Genomic DNA, 26,951 nt, shown 5'->3' with positions numbered 1-26,951 from the left:
CGACCGTGTATTGATTATCGGGGGTTGAATGACATCACGGTCAAGAACAAGTATCCCCTGCCCTTGATGAGTTCTGCCTTCGACTCCTTACAGGGTGCTACGGTGTTCACCAAGCTAGACCTACGCAATGCGTATCACATGGTCCGGATCAGAGAGGGGGACGAGTGGTTGACGGGTTTCAATACACCGATGGGTCACTCGAGTATCAGGTGATGCCGTTTGGACTGACCAATGCTCCAGCGGTATTCCAGAGTATGGTGAACGACGTCCTGAGAGATATGATCGGTCTCTTTGTGTTTGTTTACCTGGATGACATTCTGATCTTCTGGAAGGAACCTTCCGACCACGTCCAGCATGTCCGGCAGGTTCTGCAGCGATTGTTGGAGAATCGCCTGTTCGTGAAGGCCGAAAAGTGCGAGTTTCACGCCCACACGACATCCTTTCTCGGGTACATCATCTCCAGGGGAGAGATTAGGATGGACCAGGAGAAGGTTAGAGCGGTTCTGGAATGGGCCCAGCCCGGTACGAGATTGCAGCTCCAGAGATTTTTGGGGTTTGCGAATTTCTACCGCAGATTCATCCGGGATTACAGCCGTGTGGCCGCTCCGTTAACTGCCTTGACTTCCAGTATCAGGACCTTCAAGTGGAATCCGGAGGCGGATCGAGCGTTTCTGGATTTGAAGAGGCGATTCACTAACGCACCAATTCTCTCTCAACCAGACACGGCCCGTCAGTTCGTCGTTGAAGTGGACGCGTCTGATGTGGGAGTTGGCGCCATCCTGTCGCAGCGATGCTCCACGGACAGTAAACTCCATCCCTGCGCCTACTACTCTCGTCGCCTTTCGCCTGCGGAGAGGAATTACGATGTGGGTAACCGGGAGCTTCTCGCGGTGAAACTTGCCTTGGAGGAGTGGCGCCACTGGTTGGAGGGGGCGGAGCAACCGTTTATTGTCTGGACTGACCACAAGAATCTTGCTTACGTGCAATCGGCTAGACGTCTCAACTCCCGTCAGGCCAGGTGGGCGTTGTTTTTCGGACGATTCAATTTTTTCCCTGACGTTCCGACCTGGATCTAAGAACGGCAAGGCGGACGCCTTGTCCCGGATGTTCTCCAAGACGGAAGAGAGTGGGTCCAAGACCGAGACAATTCTCCCCCGGAACTGCGTCGTGGGAGCAGTTATGTGGAAGATTGAGGAGGAGGTGATGGCGGCCCTTCGGACGCAGCCCGGTCCCGGTAACGGTCCACCCGGTCGGTTGTTTGTGCCTGAGTCGGTTCGTCCTGCTGTCCTCAAATGGTCCCACGCCAGCAAGATGGCTTGTCACCCTGGCGTGGCTCGGACGATGGCGTTTCTTCGCAGACGTTTTTGGTGGCCTGCCATGGCCGAGGATACTCGGGGTTTTGTTGCTGCCTGTCCAGTGTGTGCGCAGAATAAGAGTACCAATCGGCCCAGCTCTGGACTACTTCACCCCCTTCCTATTCCCCGGCGACCATGGTCGCATCTGGCCCCTGGACTTTGTCACTGGGTTGCCCGCTTCTGAGGGGAACACGGTCGTTCTGACTATCGTGGACAGATTCAGCAAGTTCGCCCACTTTGTGCCAATTGCCAAGCTTCCTCTGCCTCGGAGACGTCCGAGATCCTGGTTAGGGAGGTTTTCAGGGTCCACGGTTTGCCCAGCGATATCGTTTCCGACCGTGGCCCTCAGTTTACCTCTGCTGTCTGGAAGTCCTTCTGTTTGGCCATTGGAGCTACAGTCAGTCTCACATCTGGTTTTCACCCCCAATCTAATGGTCAGGCGGAGAGAGCCAACCAGAAGATGGAATCCACGCTACGCTGCCTGGTCTCTTCCAACCCCACCTCCTGGGTCTCTCAGTTGCCTTGGGTTGAGTATGCCCACAATACTCTCCCCTACATCTGCCACTGGGATGTCTCCCTTCCAGTGCCTGTATGGCTACCAACCTCCCTTGTTCCCTTCTCAGGAGAAGGAGCTCTCAGTGCCCTCTGTTCAGGCCCATATTCGTCGTTGCCACCGGACCTGGCATCGGGCCAGAAAGGCACTCCTTAGAGTTTCGGACCGGTATCAGCTCCAGGCGAATCGTCGCCGGATCCCCGCTCCCACCTATACCATCGGAGATAGGGTCTGGTTGGCCACACGGGATCTTCCTTTACGGACTGAGTCTAGGAAGTTGTTACCGAAGTTCATTGGTCCGTTTGTGGTGGAGAAGGTGATCAATCCGGTGGCAGTTCGACTCAAACTACCGAGGACGCTCAGAGTCCATCCCACCTTTCATGTCTCCTGCCTCAAGCCTGTTTTCCTCAGTCCTCTGTTGCCTCCTCCGCCTCCTCCTCCTCCTCCTCGGATGATCGGAGGTGGTCCTGCCTACACGGTGCGATGCATCATGGATTCCAGACGGCGGGGCCGGGGTTTCCAGTATCTCGTGGACTGGGAGGGGTATGGTCCTGAAGAGAGGAGTTGGATTCCGCGGCGACAGATCCTAGATGCTGACCTCATTCGTGACTTCTACCGCCTCCATCCTGGCGCTCCGGGGAGTCCGCCCGGTGGCGTTCGTCGGAGGGGGTACTGTAACGATCCCGGCAGTCTGAGTCGGGTCCTGTCTGTGTACTAGTTTTTCTGCTCGTGATCTCCAGTTTCCCGAGGGTTCTGGAGCGCTCCCTGCCTGGTTGCCGGGCAACGTTGCTAGGCGGGAGCTCTCTTGATTTCCGCACCTGCATCCCATCAGCAATCTGCACACCTGGTCCTGATCATCACCCTTCTTAGGCTCTGGCCTAACATCCATTCCCTGCCGGATCGTTAGCCATGAACAGTATGTTTATCAGCGGATCAGTCTTAGAGCTTAGAGCATTAGTTTTGTTGTTTTGCACCTTGTTTGCTTGTTGTATGCTTACCTCCGTTTTGTTCTCCCTGCAGTCACTCGTCCGGAACCTTCACCCAACCTCTGCCTGATGGTCGGCGGCTGCCGAGCCATCATTGGACCAACTACTGCACCCTCAACAACTCATCCACGCCGCCCGCTCTGTTCCCTGGATTATTCAGCAGCACTCGTGGATCAGTTAAATAAACACTCACCTTTGACACCACTTACCTTGTCCTGGTCTGCTTCTGGGTTCTGGCTTAGTAAACCGTGACAGATACATGGCCCCATTCATTCTTTCCTTTACACGGATCAGTCGTCCTGGTCCCTTTGCAGAAAAACAGCCCCAAAGTATGATGTTTCCACCCCCATGCTTCACAGTAGGTATGGTGTTCTTTGGATGCAACTCAGCATTCTTTGTCCTCCAAACACGACGAGTTGAGTTTTTACCAAAAAGTTATATTTTGGTTTCATCTGACCATATGACATTCTCCCAATCCTCTTCTGGATCATCCAAATGCACTCTAGCAAACTTCAGACGGGCCTGGACATGTACTGGCTTAAGCAGGGGGACACGTCTGGCACTGCAGGATTTGAGTCCCTGGCGGCGTAGTGTGTTACTGATGGTAGGCTTTGTTACTTTGGTCCCAGCTCTCTGCAGGTCATTCACAGGGTCCCCCCGTGTGGTTCTGGGATTTTTGCTCACCGTTCTTGTTATCATTTTGACCCCACGGGGTGAGATCTTGCGTGGAGCCCCAGATCGAGGGAGATTATCAGTGGTCTTGTATGTCTTCCATTTCCTAATAATTGCTCCCACAGTTGATTTCGTCAAATCAAGCTGCTTACCTATTGCAGATTCAGTCTTCCCAGCCTGGTGCAGGTCTACAATTTTGTTTCTGGTGTCCTTTGACAGCTCTTTGGTCTTGGCCATAGTGGAGTTTGGAGTGTGACTGTTTGAGGTTGTGGACAGGTGTCTTTTATACTGATAACAAGTTCAAACAGGTGCCATTAATACAGATAACGAGTGGAGGACAGAGGAGCCTCTTAAAGAAGAAGTTACAGGTCTGTGAGAGCCAGAAATCTTGCTTGTTTGTAGGTGACCAAATACTTATTTTCCACCATAATTTGCAAATAAATTCATTAAAAATCCTACAATGTGATTTTCTGGATTTCTTTTCCTCAATTTGTCTGTCATAGTTGACGTGTACCTATGATGAAAATGTCAGGCCTCTCTCATCTTTTTAAGTGGGAGAACTTGCACAATTGGTGGCTGACTAAATACTTTTTTCCCCCACTGTATATAAATATAATAATTATATATACCATTTAGCAGATGTTTTTATCCAAAGTGACTTACAGTTATGCGTGCATAAATTTTACGAACGGTTGGTCCCAGGATTCGAACCCACAATCCTGGCCGGGCAAGCGCCGTGCTCTACCTACTGAGGTTCAGAGGACCGATGTGTTTACTATCCTAAAATGTATTATTATAGTTAATGTAGACAAATGACATGATAGGATAGCATTAATATATACTTAGTCTTACTAACTAAACTTAGTCAATGCCATCAGTTACAGTGATAAGAAATACACTGGGGTTTTAGGCATTTTCATATTATACATAATTACAGTACCAGTCAAAAGTTTGGACACACCTACTCATTCCAGGGTTTTTCTTTATTTTTACTATTTTCTACATTGTAGAATAATAGTGAAGACATCAAAGCTATGAAATAACACATATGGAATCATATAGTAACCAAAAAAGTGTTAAACAAATCAAAATATATTTTATATTTGAGATTCTTCAAAGTAGCCACCCTTTGCCTTGATGACAGCTTTGCACACTCTTGGCATTCTCTCAGCCAGCTTCATGAGGTAGTCACCTGGAATACATTTCAATTAACAGGTGTGCCTTGTTAAAAGTTCATTTGTGGAATTTCTTTCCTTCTTAATGCGTATGAGCCAATCAGTTGTGTTGTAACAAGGTAGGGGTGGTATACAGAAGATAGCCCTATTTGGTAAAATACCAAGTCCATATTATGGCAAGAACAGCTCAAATAAGCAAAGAGACATGACAGTCCATCATTACTTTAAGACATGAAGGTCAGTCAAACTTGGAAAGTTTCTTCAAGTGCAGTCACAAAAATCATCAAGCGCTATGATGAAACTGGCTCTCATGAGGACCGTCACAGGAAAGGAAGACATATAATTTTGTCATATCTATGTGGTAAAACGACTGCCATTTAAAGGGTACAGCAAAATTAGAAATATGGTTTTATGACAAAAAGTGATTCATCCATTGATCTTGAGAGACAATGACCAAAAATATTGCTTAGTTTCCTTTATTTACTTACCCCACAGCCAGCATTAGTATCACTGTTAGTGAAAAACTGGTAGCGGTAGGGCCTATTGCAGGATGCTTCAAAAAGCATGCCTAAATCCTCAAAGTCACTTCAAACCAAATTTTATAACAACCCAAATACCATAACAAGTTGCACGTATAGAATATTGGATGATATTATAGGAATTCTGGTATTTATATAACATTTCCCTTAGAATAACAAAAAATCTGAAAATAAACACAAATACAGCACTATGTGTACATTTAGAGGGAAGCTGGTTTCTGTATTACTGTTCTACCAAGTATTCATTCCACCTGACAGACTTGTATGAGCTGTTTTGACTGCAACTATGCATATATGTAAGGTAAACTGGATTTTGTACACGGTCATACCTAGTTATAACCAGTTATAACCATAGGCAAGTATATAAGGTGCTCCATCTCTGCAGGTGATCTGTCTCAAATCAAATCAAATCAAATCAAATTTTATTGGTCACATGCGCCGAATACAACAGGTGCAGACATTACAGTGAAATGCTTACTTACAGCCCTTAACCAACAGTGCATTTATTTTAACAAAAAAAGTAAAAATAAAACAACAACAAAAAAAGTGTTGAGAAAAAAAGAGCAGAAGTAAAATAAAATAACAGTAGGGAGGCTATATATACAGGGGGGTACCGGTGCAGAGTCAATGTGTGGGGGCACCGGCTAGTTGAGATAGTTGAAGTAATATGTACATGTGGGTAAAGTTAAAGTGACTATGCATAAATAATTAACAGAGTAGCAGCAGCGTAAAAAGGATGGGGTGGGGGGGCAGTGCAAATAGTCCCGGTAGCCATGATTAGCTGTTCAGGAGTCTTATGGCTTGGGGGTAAAAGCTGTTGAGAAGAATTGACAGCCCCGTCAATGAGAATGGGGGCGTGCTCAGTCCTCTTTTTTTTCCTGTAGTCCACAATCATCTCCTTTGTCTTGGTCACGTTGAGGGAGAGGTTGTTGTCCTGGCACCACACGGCCAGGTCTCTGACCTCCTCCCTATAGGCTGTCTCATCGTTGTCGGTGATCAGGCCTACCACTGTTGTGTCGTCTGCAAACTTAATGATGGTGTTGGAGTCGTGCCTGGCCATGCAGTCATGGGTGAACAGAGAGTACAGGAGGGGACTGAGCACGCACCCCTGAGGGGCCCCCGTGTTGAGGATCAGTGTGACAGATGTGTTGTTACCTACCCTTACCACCTGGGGGCGGCCCGTCAGGAAGTCCAGGATCCAGTTGCAGAGGGAGGTGTTTAGTCCCAGGATCCTTAGCTTAGTGATGAGCTTAGAGGGCACTATGGTGTTGAATGCTGAGCTGTAGTCAATGAATAGCATTCTCACGTAGGTGTTCACTGATACAGGTCCCCCTCCATCCTCTGATAATAGGTATAACTTAATATTATGTCTCCAGAGAAACCTAGATTAAAATAAATATATATATATTTGCCCTAGAATAACTACGGGTTGGTTGTTTAGCGACAAAACCGACACGTGCGCAACTATGGGGGCAAAACAGACGGGGTTGGCTTAGACTGTTGACAACATGTAAACTATTTTTTGTCTCCAAAGGTTTATTGAAAACATAAATAGATTTGCACAATGAGAAATTGTCTCTCAAATAAATCGTTACAGTTGTTGGTTAGCTAGCTAGCAAATTTTTGCCATATTAGCATAGACATGATATCCGTCAAAACACCTCAAAACAAGACATGGTATCAATAACAAGATACAAGGAGCTGAAACGAGCCACCGATGATTCCCACAAGGCAGCTTCTTGTCATTGTTGCTAACTATCTGACCGTTTAGAATCATAACAGTGCACACCTTCCGGCCACATCGATTTGGACGAATAATTTTTGTGAAGTTGTCAGCCAACCCATCTATATAGCTCTCTGTGTAGATTTACATCGTATCTGAGTTCTGTATTGCAGTTCTATCGAGTATTTACACCATTGGCAGACTTTGTATACCATTGGCAGATTTGTCTATGCACAAAAATGAGGTAATTTTGATTTTGTACACAGTCACAAGATACGTGGTATAGAAAAGTACAATCTTAGGCAAGTAAATAGGGTGCTATACAGTGAGGGAAAAAAGTATTTGATCCCCTGCTGATTTTGTACGTTTGCCCACTGACAAAGAAATGATCTGTCTATTATTTTAATGGTAGGTTTATTTGAACAGTGAGAGACAGAATGACAACAAATAAATCCAGAAAAACGCATGTCAAAAATGTTATAAATTGATTTGCATTTTAATGAGGGAAATAAGTATTTGACCCCCTCTCAATCAGAAAGATTTCTGGCTCCCAGGTGTCTTTTATACAGGTAACGAGCTGAGATTAGGAGCACACTCTTAAAGGGAGCTTGTTACCTGTATAAAAGACACCTGTCCACAGAAGCAATCAATCAATCAGATTCCAAACTCTCCACCATGGCCAAGACCAAAGAGCTCTCCAAGGATGTCAGGGACAAGATTGTAGACCTACACAAGGCTGGAACGGGCTACAATACCATCGCCAAGCAGCTTGGTGAGAAGGTGACAACAGTTAGTGCGATTATTCGCAAATGGAAGAAACACAAACTAACTGTCAATCTCCCTCAGCCTGGGGCTCCATGCAAGATCTCACCTCGTGGAGTTGCAATGATCATGAGAACGGTGAGGAATCAGCCCAGAAATACACAGGAGGATCTTGTCAATGATCTTAAGGCAGCTGGGACCATAGTCACCAAGAAAACAATTGGTAACACACTACGCCGTGAAGGACTGAAATTCTGCAGCGCCCGCAAGGTCCCCCTGCTCAAGAAAGCACATATACAGGGCCGTCTGAAGTTTGCCAATGAACATCTGAATGATTCAGAGGAGAACAGGGTGAAAGTGTTGTGGTCAGATGAGACCAAAATCGAGCTCTTTGGCATCAACTCAACTCGCCGTGTTTGGAGGAGGAGGAATGCTGCCTATGACCCCAAGAACACCATCCCCCCAAACATGGAGGTGGAAACATTATTTTTCTGCTAAGGGGACAGGACAACTTCACCGCATCAAAGGGACCATGTACCATCAAATCTTGGGTGAGAACCTCCTTCCCTCAACCAGGGCATTGATAATGGGTCGTGGATGGGTATTCCAGCATGACAATGACCCAAAACACACTTGGCCAAGGCAACAAAGGAGTGGCTCAAGAAGAAGCACATTAAGGTCCTGCAGTGGCCTAGCCAGTCTCCAGACCTTAATCCCATAGAAATCTGTGGAGGGAGCTGAAGGTTCGAGTTGCCAAATGTCAGCCTCGAAACCTTAATGACTTGGAGAAGATCTGCAAAGAGGAGTGGAACAAAATCCCTCCTGAGATGTGTGCACACCTGGTGGCCAACTACAAGAAACGTCTGACCTCTGTGATTGCCAACAAGGGTTTTGCCAGAGGGGTCAAATACTTATTTCCCTCATTAAAATGCAAATCAATTTATAACATTTTTTACATGTGTTTTTCTGGATTTTGTTGTTGTTATTCTGTCTCTCACTGTTCAAATAAACCTACCATTAAAATTATAGACTTATCATGTCTTTGTCAGTGGGCAAACGTACAAAATCAGCAGGGGATCAAATACTTTTTTCCCTCACTGTATCTCTGCAGGTGATCTGTCTGTCTGGTCCAAATCACTGATACAGGTCCCTCTTTACCCTCTGGGGGTCTGGATAACTTCTTATTATGTCTACAGAGGAACCTAAATTAAAATAAAGGTCCTATCTATCAAATTACTATAGGCGGAAAGCGGAATTAGGTATTTTTGACTGGGGTCAAAATGACCCCAAATGACTTGTATTTTTCAAAAGTCCATATTGATATAAAAACACTATACCATGACTTAGATTTATTAAGAAGATGTTGATTGACAAAGTCATGAAAAAATCTAAGAATTTAATAAACCACCTTTGGGCTATGATCAAAAATATGCGTCTGGGGTCAGAATGACCCCAGTCGGTAGTATGAGGGTTGAAGGAAAAATTGTTAACAACTAATGATTAACTAGCAATAAAAACACAACACATACTCAAATAAAATGCTTATTAGGAAGACAAGCCCAATTCGAGAGAATATGAAACTACATAGTTACACTATGAATTGTGAAATGAAACTACTCTTGAATACTCTTACGGAACATAGTTGATAGCCTGATAGTACACAGACTATATTAGCTGTTTTAGGAGTTTAAGGGAGATACCGTTAACTTTATTACATTTACTGCAATTAAATGAATTTGGAAATTGGGAGAGAATACATTTACTGACTTGTTGAAAAAATGTATTTTGTGGTCTTGCAACCCATGCAACAATGTAGCATTGTTGACCGCAGAAAGAGTCAGGTAGCCAGACAAAATGTTTCATGTCTCAGTCATAAGGAAACAGGTGCAGTGGTGATGGCGTCATTCTAATGACTTTCCATAGCTTGGAGGGTGGTACGGATTAGATACCAAGTAAATGTCATGTATAATGTGGTTCATGCCAATCACACCGATCTAAATGCTGATTAGGCCTAAAGACCGTATACCACGGGTATGACAATTTTTTTTTTTACTGCTCTAATTACGTTGGTAACCAGTTTATAATAGCAATAAGGCACCTTGGTGGTTTGTGGTATATGTCCAATATACCATGGCTAAGGGCTTTATCCAGGCACTCCGTGTTGCATCGTGCTTAAGAACAGCCCTTAGCCATGGTATATTGGCCATATACCACAACCCATCAGGCCTTATTGCTTGGTTAACCTATGTATCTGATCCTTTATGTGCACATGCTATAAGTGATAAGCAGTGTCTTGCCGACATAGGGTCGACTCGACACCTGTGTGAATCTTAGAATCTAATCAGGTAATTGTTTTTTATCGGTAACTGAGGGGCTTCCCAAATGAAACCCTATTCCCTATATAGTGCACTACTATGGGCCCTGGTCAAAAGTTGTATATTATAAATGAAATTGGGTGTCACATTGAGGGATCTGATTGGTAACTTGTGCCCTACTTTAATATCTGTTTAGGTGCTTATTTTTACATTTCAGTCATTTAGCAGACGCGCTTATGTAGAGCGACTTACAGGAGCAATTAGGGTTAAGTGCCTTGCTCAAGGGCACATCGACAGATTTTTCACCTAGTCGGCTCAGGGATTAGAACCAGCAACCTTTCGGTTACTGGCAAAACGCTCTTAACCACTAAGCTACCTGCCGCTTATCTCCTGAGACAGTGGTAAATAACAGTGTAACATAATCAACATGAATCATAAACTACAAATCAGAGTAAAGTGACACACTTTTACAACTTAGCTGAGAAATGTCAAAAAAAAAATTAAAAGCAAATTTAATGAGTTTGAAATGGTAATTTCCAGATCGTTTATTTCTCTGACGCTACAGAGAATGTTATTTGTTATAATGTTAATGCTATGTAAGTCTAGGTATTTTACACATATCTACACAATGGTCGATCACTAGGCCTATGACATAGGCCCTAAGTACAAATCCTAGTTTAGTTTGCATGGCCCCCCTTTGAGGTGGCACAATCATTAATCTTCCTAGCCCTAACAAGTTAACTGACTGTGGCAGCATTCTTTTTTCACTGTTAAGAAATATATGTCTAAAGGGATCGATGCACAATCTCAAGCACTTTAAAATGGGCATTCATCTCCATTGTTACATTGGGGCACAATGTCTTCCAAAATCTATACAGCACAATGTAGAATTATTACAAGACAGGTAAAATCAAATATGAAGTGAAGTTTATTGGTACAACATTTTGAATGCCAGAGATTTTTTACATTCTATCATTGACATTTTTACAGCTGAAAAACATGTTATATTGCACTGAACCAGGAAACACAGAGAAACACAACAGGAAATGATAGATCCACACAGTGAATCAGTGTCCTTGAGAATTAATGGGCAAGGCTTTGGCAACTTTGCATTTATTGTTCCCCTTATCTAATGTAAGCTGGTCAGGGCTGTTTCCTGGACGGACTGTATCTAAGGTGGGGAGGGTGACACGTTTTGACACGTTATATAACTCACCCTCAGCTGAAGTCAAGACTCTACACAGCCAGATCGGACCAAGGATAGCAAACCCAGGATAGCAAACGCCTCTCTGTAATATGAAGTACCTATTTCTGGGATTCTTCACACTGGCCTTGCTGGCATCCACCATGGCACAGGTAACGTTTTAAACTCATTAGCATCCAACTCTCTTAGCAAGGCTCTGCAGGTAGAGAAAGAAAAAATGGAGAGATGGGGAGACCTGAGTAGATCTAAGTGCTCCTAATACTAAGACAGAGTGTTTGGTGAACAGTGAACTCAACAATTATGATTATAACGCATGTATTCTTTAGAAATTTGAGGATCATTAATTTGAGGATAATTTAATGAGTAAATGTAGTTATAAAACAATATTTTTATTTGGACTACTTATATTCTCAAAAGTGACATTAGTTCAGGGGTCTTCAACCTTTTCATGCCCAGGGACCCCAACCCAGGCCAACAGTAAAACAAAGGAACCCCTGTCAAACACTACCGGTCAATGATTTTAGAACACCTACTATTTTTTCTTTATTTTTTACTGTTTACTGTTTTCTACATTGTAGAATAATAGTGAAGACATCAAAACTATGAAATAACACATATGGAATCATGTAGTAACCAAAAAAAGTGTTAAACAAATCAAAATATATTTTATATTTGAGATTCTTCAAATAGCCACCCTTTGCTTTGATGACAGCTTTGCACACTCTTGGCATTCTCTCAACCAGCTTCATGAGGTAGTCACCTGGAATGCATTTCAATTAACAGGTCTGCCTTCTTAAAAGTTAATTAGTGGAATTTATTTCCTTCTTAATGCATTTGAGCCAATCAGTTGTGTTGTGACAACATAGAAGATAGCCCTATTTGGTAAAAGACCAAGTCCATATTATGGCAAGAACAGCTCAAATAAGCAAAGAGACATGATAGTCCATCATTACTTTAAGACATGAAGGTCAGTCAATATGGAACATTTCAAGAACTTTATAAGTTTCTTTAAGTGCAGTCGCAAAAACCATCAAGCGCAATAATGAAACTGGCTCTCATGAGGACCGCCACAGGAATGGAAGACCCAGAGTTACCTCTGCTGCAGAGGATAAGTTCATTAGAGTTAACTGCAATTCAGAAATTGTAGCACAAATAAATGCTTCACAGAGTTCAAATAACAGACACATCTCAACATCAACTGTTCAGAGGAGACTGCGTGAATCAGGCCTTCATGGTCGAATTGCTGCAAAGAAACCACTACTAAAGGACACCACTAAGAACAAGAGACTTGCTTGGGCCAAGAAACACGAGCAATGGATATTAGACCAGTAGATATGTGTCCTTTGGTCTGGAGTCCAAATATGATATGTTTGGTTCCATCCGCTGAGTCTTTGTGGGATGATCTCTGCATGTGTATTTCCCACTGTAAAGCATGGAGGAGGAGGTGTTATGGTGTGGGGGTGCTTTGCTGGTGACACTGTCTGTGATTTATTTAGAATTCAAGGCACACTTAACCAGCATGGCTACCACAGCATTCTGCAGCGATACGCCATCCCATCTGGTTTGGGCTTAGTGGGACTATCATTTGTTTTTCAACAGGACAATGACCCAACACACCTCCAGGCTGTGTAAGGGCTATTTTACCAAGAAGGAGAGTGATGGAGTGCTGCATCAGATGGCCTGGTCTCCACAATCCCCCGACCTCAACCAAATTGAGATGGTTTGGGATGAGTCGGACCACAGAGTGGAGGAAAAGCAGCCAACAAGTGCACAGAATGTGTGGAAACTCCAGGTGAACCTGGTTGAGAGAATGCCAAGAGTGTGCAAAGCTGTCATGAAGGCAAAGGGTTTATAAATATAAAATATATTTTGATTTGTTTAACACTTTTTTGGTTACTACATGATTCCATATGTGTTATTTCATAGTTTAGATGTCTTCACTGTTATTCTACAATGTAGAAAATAGTAAAAAATAAAGAAAAACTCTTGAATGAGTAGGTATTCTAAAACGTTTGACATGTAGTGTATATTTGAAACAAAATGTTTTCCCATGGACTTTAAGTAATTCAAAGGTGGAAAATGCAATTACTGGGGGGTGGGGGTCCAACTCGAGGTTTCATTTAAAAAATGCACCCCCCTCCCCAATGTAAAAAAAGACCCTCCCCTTGTACTGTAAAAATAAAAATGCACACCCTCCCCCCTCATTGAATTAAAAAAAATAACAATAACTGTAGTGACTCTGTGTTTATAAATGTGGATATCGACTTTGCCACTACAGCATGCTTTTGTGGCACAGTCGATGCCACGCAGGGCTACGGGCCATAAGGTTGAGGGTTCGCCAACCACCACAGACGAGCTCACTCTCCCTACCTGTTTCATTACACTACAATCGGAGGCGGTTGCAGACAATGATCAGCTAGGTGGAAATCAGATTTTCAACATTTTTATGCTATATTTATGATTATAAACTGGGTGGTTCAAGCCCTGAATGCTGATAGGCTGAAAGCCGTGGTATATCACACCGTATACCATGGGTATGACAAAATATTTTTTTTTACTGCTCTAATTACGGTGGTAACCAGTTTATAATAGCAATAAGGCACCTCTGGGGTTTGTGATATATGGCCAATATACCACGGCTAAGGGCTGTGTCCTAGCACTCCGCGTTGCGTCGTGCTTAAGAACAGCCCTTAGCCGTGGTATATTGGCCATGTACCACACCCCCTCGGGCCTTATTGCTAATTATATCAAATATATGCAACAAATGTACATGCAACGAACAGCCAATGCACCACACAGCCAATAAGCAAAGCATAACTGCATACCGATTACCGATTTAGGGCGCTTCAACATCATGATTTGCGTTTTCAACACCACAATCAAATAGACTACGCCTATGTCAATCTCGACAAAGACAAAATACATCAATCCTTACCTTGTACCCAGTATCAAAGGCTTGGCTTGACAATCTCAGAATGTCATTAAACTTTTTGTGGTTTTGTGACAGATGTCTCTTTCCATTAATTAAATAGCCGGTGCACAGTTTGGATGGTGGAATTATATTGAAGTGGACGAACGTGAGCAGGTAGCCTACAGGATACTTTTTAAGTAGCCTAATTAGATTAAAACATTATAACTGGTTGTGTTTATGCCACACATAAAAGGTAGTACATTTTAAAAGTTAAATGACACATATTTAGGCTATATTGAAGCGTTAGGTTCTACGTGTGAGAGGAAAAACCACTTGGATTGGAGAGGAGTCAGAGCGCGCATTAAGCTTTCCGGAATAACTGGGCCTGCTGACAGCATATGTGGCCACATTATTATAGGACGACTTGGGAGAATGATGATCCCCAACAGACAGTGCATCTCAGTATCAGAAGTAAAAAATAAAGCCAGACTGACCTGCTACTGTGCCTTTCTAGATCTTATAAACTGTTGAGAGTAGACCCACAACTGATCCAAATCAAATAAAACATTCAAATCACAGAGCTTATTCAAATTACATTTTCATTGCAGTTTCCAGCCTAGAGTAGAATTTTATACTCACTTGAAAACAATAATGCAATTATTCATCACATTGTGGTGTTGTTGTAGGCTAGTCTAGGTAGGATCATTTTATTGTCCCTAAGCAAGATCAATAGGGGAGCTTTTTGAGCTGTGTGTCTCATGTCTTCACTGTTCTTTCATGCGCAACGACATGACACACCTGCCCCTCCGCTGCCTATCAGCTACTCCCCTTGTTCTTGTGGGTTTATATAGAAAATTGGTGAGGCTTTGAATGATTTTATGTGTGGTATGATTGCTAGTTAGCTTATTGCAGATCTGGACAAACGATCCACCTACCACTATTGCCACTATGAATGGTGGATAGAGGGCAGGACAGACAGTAAGACTGGCAGACTATATTGACCTGTGGTATAGTAAACGTGTGGAAAAGCATAGTGCATGCAAGCAGATGAGGAACTTTTGCTCGGATGAAAGAAGTTATACAGTAAAACCTGAAAAGTTATATTGTAATTCCCCCCAGTAATTTCGAACTGTTCCTAATTAATTTCAGTTTCAAATAGACATGTGTGAATTAATGCTGAATGAACATGTAGCCTAATGTAAATAATTGAATTTCATCCAACAGAATTCTACAATAGGACCAACAACCAACAAACAGAATTTTACAATTGGACCAACAACCAACAAACAGAATTCTACAATAGGACCAACAACCATCCAACAGAATTCTACAATAGGACCAACAACCGCCGCCACAACCGCCACAACCGCCACAACTGCCACAACTGCCACAACCGCCACAACTGCCACAACCGCCACAAGGCCAACACCCCCAGTAATTTTCAAACTTTCCCTAATTAATTTCAGTTAATAGACATGAGTGAATTAATGCTGAATTAACATGTAGCCTAATGTAAATTCTTCAATTTCATCCAACAGAATTCTACAATAGGACCAACAACCAACAAACAGAATTCTACAATAGGACCAACAACCAACAAACATAATTCTACAATAGGACCAACAACCATCCAACAGAATTCTACAATAGGACCAACAACCGACCAACAGAATTCTACAATAGGACCAACAACCGACCAACAGAATTCCACAAAAGGACCAATAATCTCCACCTCAACCACCACATGGCCAACCACTCTCACCACACCAGCAGGGGGCAGCCATGTCTTCAGTTACTCCATGACTTTACTGTTTGGTTCGACAGCCAGCCTGATCATGCATTCACTATGGCATTGAGCGCCACGTAGAGGGCAAGAGTCACATTGACTGAGCCTTCCTGAGAGTGAAAAAGGGATACTTTGGGATTTTGGCAATGAGGTCCGTTATCTACTTTCCCAGAGTCAGATGAACTCATGGATACTAGTTTTAAGTCTCTGCGTGCGGTTTGAATAAAGTTGCTAACTAGCGCAATTGCTAACTACTAGTTGCTAAGTAGTGCTAGTGCAATTGTTAACTAGTGTTAGCGCAATGACAGGAACTTCCAGTCATTGTGTCAACACTAGTTAGCATTTGATCGCAAAACAACCTCTAACGTCTTTCATACTGGACACAGAGACATAAAAATGGTATCCACGAGTTCATCTGACTCTGGGTAAGACAATAAAGGGCATCATTGCCAAAATCCTAAAGTTCCCTTTAAAAACTGAATGAAGAGCGTAGAAGAATGATCTTTCTCTCTGTCAATTTGTGTGTTTTACAATGACCTGCTTTCGGTTTGTGGGTGCTCTGTTTATTTCAAAATGTAGAATTAACACATTGGTTGATAGGGTATGTTGCAAAATCGGTTTTTTATTAATGTTTTATAATAAATCAAGCTGTGAGTTCCTTTTAACAAAATAGCTCATTATGCAAATTGTAAATTATTTCTTTTCTCATTGTATACATGTTGAAAAGTACCCACATACATTTTTGGGGCGGGTATTGCTATGTGAACAAGTGAAATATTAACATATTCATGTGAGTGCCCTTGGACAAAAATAGCTAATTATACAAATTGTAAATTATTTCATTTCTCATAGTACAAATGTTGAAAGGTACCCAAATATATATATTTTTTTGTATTGCTATTTGACCGAGTGCAATATTTAGATATTCATTTATTAAAATCATGATCTTTTATCACAGTAAATAGGTTTATCTGAATTGCTCTTGCTTTTCATTTTAATATCAGTTCCATTGTTCTGATTTTCAGGGCACTTTAAGATCAATGTATAAAAAGTGTCCACTCCAAAAGTGCCTTCATAGGAAAAATAAATGCATTCAATTTAATATAAGATAAAGTTATTAATTAACAATGAAAGTATTATTAAAATCTATGACATACAATGTGACTTATCAATACAGGTACAGAAGGCGCATTGATGGCATAGATAACTATAATTAACTATAATAAAGTTTATCATCTTAAACAAACTATGATAAGGTTTATAATTGTTTCAAGTTTTTACCCTATGATAAACTGGGTGGTTCGAGCCCTGAATGCTGATTGGCTGAAAGCTATGGTACATCAGACCGTATACCGTGGGTATGACAAAACATTTATTTTTACTGCTCTAATTACGTTGGTAACCAGTTTATGATAGGCACCTCAGGGGTTTGTGATATATGGCCAGTATACCACGGCTAAGGGCTGTATCCTAGCAATCCGCGTTTCATCGTGCAGCCAACTGTGGTATATTGGCCATATGCCACACCCCCTCTGGCCTTTTTGCTGAAATATACACCCGTTTATTAGATACACAACCGCGTTCACGAAAATGGTGTGCTCCTGGCACTGATGATCATACCACGCTCAAAGTCGCTTAGGTCACTCATTTTGCCCATTCTAACGTTCAATCGAATATTCATTGAATGCCTCGATTTCTGTCTGCCTGCTTTATATAGTAAGCCACGGCCACTTGACTCACTGTCTGTAGGAGCCAGTTCCAGTATCTCAGAAATGGCTGGCCTCCTGGGCGTTTCACGCACGACAGTGTCTAGGGTTTACCGAGAATGGTGCGACAAACAAAAAACATTGTGAGAGAGAGCTTTCAATTTTGTGCAGATGAGGGATATACATTTTAAAATAAAATATACATCTATTTTTTATTGTCCTATCATGATGGAACGGTCCCCAACCCTATATCCTAGACACCCACCTGAGCAACCCATACACCAAAGAGAAGTCCCCATCTGTTTTATGGCCCTGCTGTAAGTTGCCTATATGCAGCCAAAACAGAAAGATAAATGCGGTCAGAGACCTACCGCCCCCTCAAGATTCTGAGCCTATGTAGTGTCGAGAAAACGATGCTAATTATGCTGTGAGAACAAGGAAATCCGCTGACACTGTACTTTGATTATAAAGGTTTATTATATCAAAGGATTCCAGCATCAATTTACAGATATAGGCCGATATCTGGAGAATAACCGGCTCCAATCTCTAATATGTTATTCTCCCCGTCCTTTGTCCCAAACCATAGTATATATCCTATGTAATCTGATATGGGTGTTTTCCCCTACAGACCAATCCCAGGACTCCACCTAACAGACTTCCTCTGCTTTAGGGTGCCCCTATAGAACTACTTGCCAGATGCTCCCTTAAGCTGAGTCAACATCCTCTAAGACCATTTGAAACCATTAGCAAAGTCATAAATTGTCCAGATACCACATATTTCCCCCCTTCGAGACTAACTAAGTCTCGAAACCAAAAAGAATAGGTTTATGACAAATAACAATTTTTCTCTTATTGAGTAACTTTAACAATAAACCAAATTTTAGGAAGAGTAAACACCTTTTTCTATGCAGTGTAAATACATTTCTATGAAATATGAACAAATCTCTATGGAGTGTGAGAGTGAAAAACCTGTCTGGCAGCTTTCTTTCCAAATATCCATCAATCAATCAAGACAGTAAAATTCTCTCACGGCCCCTCTGCCCCAGGCAACCACTTAAGTACTCCAGATCAATTCATACATCTTTATCAATGCATTTTAAACTATGATGCAATTTAAATACACATGAAAGCCTCAGCAAACAAAATACAATAAAAAAACTCCACATTCAGGCTGGTCAACCCATCGGACCCTCCTGTGGATTCTCTCTATCCCTGCCTAGACCCAATATCCCTAAGCATCCACAAAATAAACAAAAACATCTGAGATCCCCACATGTACCCAATAACAGCAAATATCATTCTTCAAAAATTAATACAGAAAGAATATGACACAAATTATGTATTACACATGCAAATATGTCTATATATCATTGCAGACACTGGAATGTAGTCCACTACACTTCATCTCCTCAGCAGTGTCGACTTCCAATGCAACATCGATGATGGAATCTGAACATTTCCACACCTTCCTTGTTCCACTTCCTCCAGTCCACTCATATTGTCCCTTCATATTGTCCATTCATATTGTCCCCTTTACACATTCCCCCATATGCTTCTGGAAGAAAAGAAAAGACCAAACAGTATATTTTGCAAAACAACACATTCAAATTAAAACATCAATATCAAAAATAATATAAAAATGATATATAAAATAATCACATTCCATTTACCCCCTTTGATTCATCACAAAATACTAACTATCACCATAATATTTAAAAACATGTGAAAAATTCAAAATTGATATCTATCCATCAATACTCCTTTGAGTGTTGACAGAAGGTTAAACCCTCTTATCGTTTCATTTGCAAAACCCTTCAAAGTATAGGTAATATTATCTATGTTATCTTCCAAAAATGTTACACCATACCATGGAAAAATTCCCCACTTCTCTCCTAGACTTATCTTAATGGTAGGCTTCCAGACTATGAAACTTCTCTCTTTCAGAATCAGATTTATCTCTTTCCCCGTGCTTCCCCTCTTTTAATTTTAAAAACCTCATATGTAAGCTTCAACTTCAACATGTAACAACATCCTTTCCATCCATAGGGTAAGAATATATTCTTTCTCACCACAAACCCCCTAAATATCTCTAAATTCCCAATAGTCACATTACCATGCAAAAACTTATCTTTCCCCATCAAAGTCCTTCTCTTCTTACTAAATTCAACATCAAAAGTTACATTATATTTCTCATTACTAACCTTATGTTCATGCTTACCCCAAAGTCATCATATAATCATCACCATCTGATATTCCCCTAAACATCCCCTTTCCATCATATGTTTTATTTCAACAAAAACAGCTTTTAGCCCTCACGGGTTTCACCTCCAATGCTTCATGAAGCGCTACTAACTGATTTTCCTTCCTATCTAACAAATTCACATAGGTTAATTCATTTAACCAATAACACTTAAACCTAGGCCTAAACAAATGCTTCCACAACTACATTGTTATATCTGTTAATGATTGTTGCTGATACAACAGCCCTGATATAGCATAAGATTGACACGTATTTGATAGAGGTTGAGCCACCGTCTCTAAGATTCAACCCCATGTTCCTGGTGCTGGAATTCTCAACAGACATTTACCCTCACAATTCCTCACTGATCTTACAGAATGAGGTAACTGCTTGAACCAAAGATTCCTACCTGCCCATCCATCTTTAATTTGCACAGAAGAATCAAATCCATATGCCTTTCATTTAGTTTCTCTCTTCCCTAACAAGCAGTATTGATCAGATATATCTTCTTGTCTTCCATTAAAATCAAAGAACTCATCCTGTACCTCCATTATAGTACTCTCCCTTATATTTCCTCTAACATTACTCAAAATAAGTTAGCAATCACTCATAACCCTCTTCCACTTCATATCATTGTACAAAATATACTTCCTTTCACTAGGTGAAACAGCTTCTACTTCATGTCCTGATAACAACACTTCTTCTCCATAATTATCTCTCCACTTAACTCTAAATTTCCCTTCACCACTGTTCTCTCTCTCTTACTAACATTGAAGCTGAGCTGACTGTCCTAGAGTTCCTTCAATTCTAGTTTTCATAACTTTTTAGTCTGACTTTTTCTCCTAATTTTTCAAAAACCATTTCACTGATTTATCCACAAATTCCTTTCCCACTAATTTGAGAATATTTGATCGGGAAGTCCCCACCTGCTTATGACTTCTTTACACAAAAACTTGGCAAACGATTGAGCATCTTTTAGCTTAGTTTGACATCTTATGCACCTCTTGGTGTAGGAATGTAACCAAGAATAACAGTCACCCCCTTTAAACATTACTTTTCAGACAGATTGTCCACCTGCCTATGACATAGTCAATCTATTCAAGCAAAAATGGTTCCCAAAAACCCTACTCCTTTATAATCTTTCTCCTAATCGCCCCCCTTGCAACATTAGCTAACCCCTAGCTTCCTGAATCATCAGACCTAATAGGTCTAGAGGCGCTACTATCAACCCCTCATGGTTTCTCCCAAAACAACAAACATTCTTACTCTGAGGATTTTTTCTATTGTCTTCAAAACACCTGCTTTTGAAAGTCCTTCAATTCCTGGTTCAATCCCTTGGATTGCTTCATCTTTCAATGGATACTGATTCTTCCAAGGAGGTCTGCCTCCTCGTCGAAGTTCAACTTTCACCTCAATAGGGCTGATTTCACAAATCCAATATCGGTACTACTTTGATAACACAAACATTCTTGAACTTTTTGCAACATCTCCTCTTTATTAGATTCTTAATTCATCTTCACACTGCAAATAGATTCATGTGTTATCCGTACAGCTTATGACTCTCCTTGTCCTTGAGCCAAAATCATCATTTTGAGAAATCGCTGATCTTCACTCCTCCAAATCCCCCAAATTCTCTTTCATCGGTACAAAAACAGCTTTCTCTGCTTCTGTCATCATTTCTCCTATTTGCTTCTGCTCATAGCCTTCAGAAACCAACAAGGTCACATGTGGCACACTCTTCTCAATCTCCAATTCTTTATCCAGATAATCATCTATGTTTATCTTCATAGCTGCTCCTTGTGGTCCTAAAATTATTCAACATAAGCTGAGTTGAACTTTCTTTAGTTGATGACTCAACCATTCCCCTGAGTTCAATTCGGCAGCATTCTTAAAATACTTCAGCTAAGTTGAAATGGATATTCCAGAAGCCTCGCATCTGGCATTTTTTCCTTAAATTTCTTCCATATCTTAGCCTGCTTCAAAAAATCTTCACTGAGATTTCCAATCCAGAATACTATAGACTAATCCATCTCTGTCATCATCAACAATTGGTAAACCTTTTCCTTTTGCACTTCTACCAGACAGCCGTCTGGTGTACATCTTATTTTACAATTCAATTTCCACAATGCATCTCTTCCCAACAATGCAATAGGTGTATGTTCTGATACCAGTATGGGTATTGTAATTTTCTAATTTTCATAGCAGAGCTCAATTGGTTCCTTAAGAGTAATCAACTGTTTCACTCCCTCAAATCCCTATCCTAATTAGTTGATTTGACATAGTGAGATGTGTAACCTCTTCAGGCTGAACACAGATAAAAGCAGTTCCGCTATCCACCATCACTTCCAATGGTCCGTTGTTTATTTTCACCTCAATTGTTGGATATTTTACCCCTAACTGGTGCTACCAGCTGACACCCCCCTTTCGGATCTTCTAGGCACCCCTAGAATCCTTGCTCCTTGCCCCTATAAGGGTTCACCTGTCCTCCAGATGATCTTCACTTGCTCCTGTATCTTCCTCTGAAATTCCCTCTTATGTTTCCTTCTGGCCCATTACACTCACAGCAAAGTCACCAACCTGTCCACAATCATAACACACTTCTCAAGATTGTTGGAAGTATGGCTTAAATCTTCCTCCTCCTCCTCTTTCTAAACCTTCTCGTCCTCTTCCTCTCCAATTCTGTGTCTGTCCAGAAACTATCTATGGATATGAAACAATTTGTACCACTAGTTGTGGCTGGTACAATTGCATTTGACCTTGTTCAGTTGAAGCTGTGGCAGTGATTGTTGATTTGGTGCACACTGATTCTTCATGACCAAAGCTTATTTCTTCTCCTTCTTATTCTCCCCTAGTTGTATTTCATTAAGTTTTCTGAGAGTTTCTTGGTCCTGTTCTTTCTAGTTGTGTTCCTTTTTCCTGTATAGATCCACTTGATGGGCTATATGATCTCTATAGACACCTTTTGTCATGCTTCCAACTCCAACCACCTCTGCCAGTTTGCTTCTTACTGGTGAGGGCAGTCCCATCTGCAGTTTAGCTCTCAAAATTGACTTCTCAATTTGACTCACATCTGGATCATTTCCAGCAAAATTTCTTCCATATCTGGAATCCCAAGGAGATTAGCCAAAAGTCTCTTAATGTCTCCTATGGCTGACTATGTTCCCACCATAATTTCTTCCAATTTTTGAAATCCAAGGATATGCTCCATCTTGAAGAGTAGGCAGCTTCTCAAGTATATCTGACATATCGGTATTCTTCAAAGGCTTATATTCTAGGTTCTGTCCTCGAAATATCATCTTGCATCATCTTCTTACTTGTGCTCTCTTTCCTTTCCTCAATGTATTATTCTTCTCCAATTCTTGGGATCCTTTTCTCAGCAGTTTTTTATCTTCTCTATCTTCAGCTTCTTGAGTTGTTCTTCCAGTTCTCTTACTTCTTCTAAATTATTCCCCTTATCCAGGCATGATACGCATCGGTCTATATCTCTTTCTATTTCTTCTGTGCTAATCATTGTAGGATAAAATCCTCCTGAACATAAAGCACCTTTAATCTCCAAATCTTCATCGCTTTCTCCATCTTCACTTTCATCAGAGATCGAATCTCTAGTATCCTTCTTCTTCCTTCAACTTCCATCACCCCTTCTTTCCTCTCTTGCCAACCTCCTTCTGATCACAGAGTCATATCCACCCATGATCTCTTCTGAATCACTCTGATCATCATCATCTTCAAGTTCCATCCTCCTGAACCTCACTCCCCCCTTAGTTTCCAGACATCTCGTTTTCTTCTTACTTTTGGAGTTTGGATTCATCTTTATGGTCGTTTCTGCTTTTCCTCTCTCTATTATTCAAGCACTTTCATCATGTTGATGACGTCAGGGTTAAGAGTCCCTTCCACTAGCCATGGTTGTTCAATGTCACGCTAACGTTTATTCCCTTTTCCAGATAACCTTGCAATACCATTAACTAAAGGATTACTATTTTCTACTACATCAACAGGAGTAATTGCTTTCATAGTTTTGATGTCCTTTTTCCCCCTTGTAACAACTCTTTTATATTCCTTTATTGTGAATTATTTTATTATTTTACACTATGTAGCTTATGGTTCCCTCTTTTTTTTCTCTCTTTTTTCTCTCTTTTTCCCCCAAAATTAATTAATTAATCAATCAATCAATTCATCAATTTATTCATCAATTTACTTATTTGTATCAATTTATTTTATTTTATTTTATTTTACCAAATTATTGATTAGTGGCAATCTTACCACATCCGATCAGGAAAAGTAAATGAAAGTAGTCACCTTAGAGCAATCCAAAAAATAAAGACCTCTAATCCAGCAACACTACAGTACTCACAAACCCATTGCCTAATAAGCACCCAATTACCTTAATTTTACAGAATAATGTCAATGCTCGATTTCCCACTCAACTCTAATCAAACCCACTCATGCACAAAAACTCGAAAATGCAATTCTTAGTTACATCAATTGATCAGTCTGTTGCCAAGTCCCTGTCAAATTGTCACAACATGAAATATGCTAGGCACCCAAAATATCCTCTATGGGAAGGTACGTTTTGTAAATAGAACAGTACTAGCCTTGATTTGACTTGATCCGTTGCAGCACACTCTGTCGCATTATGCACTCGTCAGCACCTCCTCTCTCTCTCTGTCTCCTCCTCATCGTCTCTCCTATCACAGAAGAACAAAGAACAGACAAGAATTTTGTATTTTATGCACTCACTGGGTTATTGCAACCATTCAATACTCCTCTAGTCATACTCGCTCTAAAAAATAAGCAAACAGCTTAACTCAGGAATAGTATAAATAGCTCAATAACATTTTATTTATTTATTTAATTATTTTATTTTTATTTTTTATTTTTAATCCGTCAACATATCTCTCATTTATCAATTCAATAGATCTCAATCAAATAGTTTCATCGTTAAGCAACAGCCGATTTAACAAACAGAACACTCCATTCGTGTCTAAATCTCCCCCTCCCTCTCTGTCTGCTCTGAGTATGCGTCTCCCAGCAACTCAGTGCAGGCAGAGGCGTGGCATATTTGCTCTACGTAACTCTAAACTCATAAAATCACATGCATGCATAGTTCATTCACCAATGCGATTTCAGAGTGGGAAGAGCCCCCAAGCAGCTCTCTCCAAGCTAACCAACAGAAAGTAGACAGACCCGCTGTCCCTCCGTTCTTCCCCCCAACAGACAAACAGTAACACTTAACAGAGCTCACAAACCAACACAAAACATAGAACACAAATCCTACTCTCTTCCACACACACACACACATACAGTTTAAGAGGCTTATTTCCGTTCCTACGGACCCCTAAGCAGGCTACTACCATCGCGCCATTTTTCCTTTGTTCCTAAATTTCTGCTACCTTGAGTTCGCGGATATCCAATGAGCGGTTACATCAAACATATACTTCGTCAACTATAAGTCGAGCGGTAACTTGCAATCGAATGTATATACCACAACCCCAGTCCCCGGGACTGACCTAAACCCACCTAATGCGCTTTTCGGATTTTCGGCCCATCCTAATGATCGCCTCGTTGGAGGGCTTATCATAGATCCGCGATGTCCTAATTTGTATACATTTTTCCTTAGTTCCTGGCCTTTCCTTCATTGTATTCTTTTTGAATTTTATTCAAGCAAAATATCCCTATAGACACTCCCCCCTGTTTGCGTTGTTACCAGCGCAAACACATTTAGAAATTTTGAACGGACTCTTATCCCACAGCAAATAACAACAAAGCACACACGCAAGTTCTTAACGGTGCATTCATTCAACGCACACACACACAGACACACAAATTAACCAGTGCCCAAAGTAGTGAGAAAACTCACCCTTATCTGGCGGACTCTGGAGCGAGAGTCAGCTCGGCGCCCATGAATGGAACGCTGAGAAAAGATGCAACACGACCCAAATACCTCATCGCCATTAATGTAGTTTCCCAGGGTGGGCATCCTCGTCGCCATTAATGTAGTGTCGAGAAAACGATGCTAATTATGCTGTGAGAACAAGGAAATCCGCTGACACTGTACTTTGATTATAAAGGTTTATTATATCAAAGGATTCCAGCGTCAATTTACAGATATCTGCCGATATCTGGAGAATAACCGGCTCCAATCTCTAATATGTTATTCTCCCCATGCTTTGTCCCAAACCATAGTATATATCCTATGTAACCTGATATGGGTGTTTTCCCCTACAGACCAATCCCAGGACTCCACCTAACATACTTCCTCTGTTTTAGGGTGCCCCTATAGAACTACTCTCCAGATGCTCCCTTAAGCTGAGTCAACATCCTCTTAAATTGTCCAGATACCACACCTGCTTGGCAGGGTTGGTCCTACAAAGCCAGAGCCCCCTGATGGGAGAGCATAATATACAAGGAAATTCTCAAAGCTGCTAATGAGAACCTTGACGACCTTGTACCTAGCCGGTGGGGATTCCGGTGGGGTACCCCCACCCAGGTAGTGGCAGTGCTGACAATACTGGCAGCAGTAACCCATGGGAGGGGGTCACAATCGGACAATCAGAGAGGGGGCATATTATTGTGGCCCTTGTGGCACAAAATAATCAAAGATCTGACTGCACGGAGATGCTTGGGGAAAATGGTTACAACGGGGGACCAGAGTGTTTGTGTCTCATGGGAAGACATAGGTTAATCAAATCTCACATTTTTGTCAAATTTTTCTCAATCTTGCATGCTTTCTCAAACAGCTGTAACTGTATATGCATTCGTGAATCAGGTCCTTTCTTGAGTTGAGCTCTGGGATGTAACAACCGTTGAGCATCTGAGCTTATGGTTGATTGTGGAGGAAAGGGGTTGAGTGTGTTAGAGTATGTACGTGTGTGTGTGTGTGTGTGTGTATCCCACAACTGTTGCAAGGGGGTAAGGATGGATTTAAGAAGCCATGCTGTTCTCCACTCATTAGCTATATTAACTGCACCTGTTTGAACTCGTTACCTGTATAAAAGATACCTGTCCACACACTCAATCAAACAGAC

General features: G+C 41.5%; 1 long non-coding RNA gene across 1 annotated transcript; it reads left to right on the top strand.

Annotated features, from left to right (window-relative positions):
- The first annotated feature begins 11,329 nt into the window (after positions 1-11,329).
- Positions 11,330-17,288, top strand: LOC121572780. The gene is made up of 3 exons (XR_006001908.2): positions 11,330-11,436; positions 15,420-15,629; positions 15,734-17,288. It is a non-coding gene; the product is annotated as an uncharacterized LOC121572780 (long non-coding RNA).
- The last annotated feature ends 9,663 nt before the right edge of the window (positions 17,289-26,951 follow it).

Source organism: Coregonus clupeaformis, chromosome 8 (genome assembly GCF_020615455.1).
Source record: "Coregonus clupeaformis isolate EN_2021a chromosome 8, ASM2061545v1, whole genome shotgun sequence".
Lineage (NCBI taxonomy): Eukaryota > Metazoa > Chordata > Actinopteri > Salmoniformes > Salmonidae > Coregonus > Coregonus clupeaformis.
The sequence above is the reverse complement of the archived record's forward strand: the minus strand, read 5'-3'. Positions and strand labels throughout refer to the sequence as shown.